The sequence below is a fragment of the Belonocnema kinseyi genome, chromosome 5, assembly GCF_010883055.1.
Source record: "Belonocnema kinseyi isolate 2016_QV_RU_SX_M_011 chromosome 5, B_treatae_v1, whole genome shotgun sequence".
Lineage (NCBI taxonomy): Eukaryota > Metazoa > Arthropoda > Insecta > Hymenoptera > Cynipidae > Belonocnema > Belonocnema kinseyi.
The window spans coordinates 57,056,555-57,058,355 of NC_046661.1; positions in this window are offsets into that span (position 1 = coordinate 57,056,555).

A 1,801-nucleotide genomic window follows, 5' to 3' on the forward strand; every position below is an offset into this window, starting at 1 on the left:
GCTGTATTCTGAAAATGAAGCAATTTTAACGTTAAAATTCAAGTTCCTAAACTGAAGGCCTCAAAATTTGCAAATCTTACAATTAGTATTATGTAAATTATATTGGTATCTTAAAAGAGTATAAATAGTTCTTAAATTAGTTTTTAAATTTTCTGCAGTTTACCTTTTTTACATACCTAGATGTCAAAAAAGCCTACCCATTTTTTCAAATTTTAATCACTTAATTTCTAAGAGAAAATCACCCCTGTTTACCTGTCACTGAAATGGATTAGAAAAAAATTACCAAGACCCAAGAATAAAAATTGGATGTACAGCGAGTTTTCAAATTTTTAATTGAGATTATCTTTAACTTTGTAATATAAAAAAATTCCATACACATTTCTTTTTAATAATACTGTAGGAAAAAATCAACAAGATCGAGCGCCGAAATTATAATTAGAGCAAATTTTCTGTAATTGTATGGGGACGGTTGAAATATCCCGAAAAATAAAATTTCCGACTCGGTAAAACTCTCTGTCCCAAAAAATACAATTCCATAACTAATAAGATTCCTGAACAGTTTATAATATTAACGAATTTGAAAATTCCCAAATAATAAGACTCCCCAAATAAAATTGTTTCTTAATCAATTATAATTATTTATTAAAACTACGATAATAAAATATTGTTATCAAATAAATTTTTGTTTAATATTTAAAGTGTTAAAAATTATTGTTTGAATTTAAAATTAAAATTATACAAAATATTTTACCGACAAATTAATATATAAAAACACGAGTTTTTTAATTAACATTTCGATTTTTCAGAAGAACTTTTGTGATATAAAAATACTATATACATTTTCAGACAAAATATCTTATCCAGCAGTATATTTTGTTTTAATTATTATTTTAAATTTAAACAATAATGTTTAAATACTTCAAACATTAAAAAAGTTGTTTCTTTGGTATAAATATTTGATTATTTCAATTTAAAAAAAAAATTGTCAAAGAAAAATGCTTTCAGCACTTGTTTATCTTGAAATGTCTTTCTATAATACTTTTTTTTTAATTAAAAATATGATTTTTCGAGAACATTTTTTTTATGATTAAAAAAAGATTGTACCGAAAACCTAGATCAAGCTTCAGAGCTGAAAAAATTCAGCGATACATACATGTCAAGTTTTTCTAACGTCAAAAAATTTTTCTACTGCTTTACCGTCATATTTTACGAAGAATGAGAAAACAAGAATTCGACTTCGTAGTACGATGAGGGCAGCACCTCTAATGGGCAGAAAATGTGATGTCCTATATATATATAATTCCCCACTCCGACGCCCCGTACCGCATCTACGTTTATAATATCTTTGGTCAGAGAGGCAGTGTGAGACTAACGAGGTTGTGAAACATCCATTTGGTGGCGCTGAAAGCTACAGACGTAGGTTTCCAGAGTTTGACCAAAGATATTATAAACGTAGATGCGGTACGCGGCGTCGGAGTGGGGTATTATATATATATAGGACATCACATATTCTGCCCTATCGAGGTGCTGCCCTCATCGTACTACGAAGTCGAATTCTTGTTTTCTCATTCTTCTTAAAATATGACGGTAAAGCAGTAGAAAAATTTTTTGAGGTTAGAAAAACTTGACATGTATGTATCGCTGAATTTTTTCAGCTCTGAAGCTTGATCTAGGTTTTCGGTACAGACTTTTTTTAATCATAAAAAAAATGTTCTCGAAAAATCATATTTTTAATTTAAAAAAAAGTATTATAGAAAGACATTTCAAGATAAACAAGTGCTGAAAGCATTTTTCTTTGACA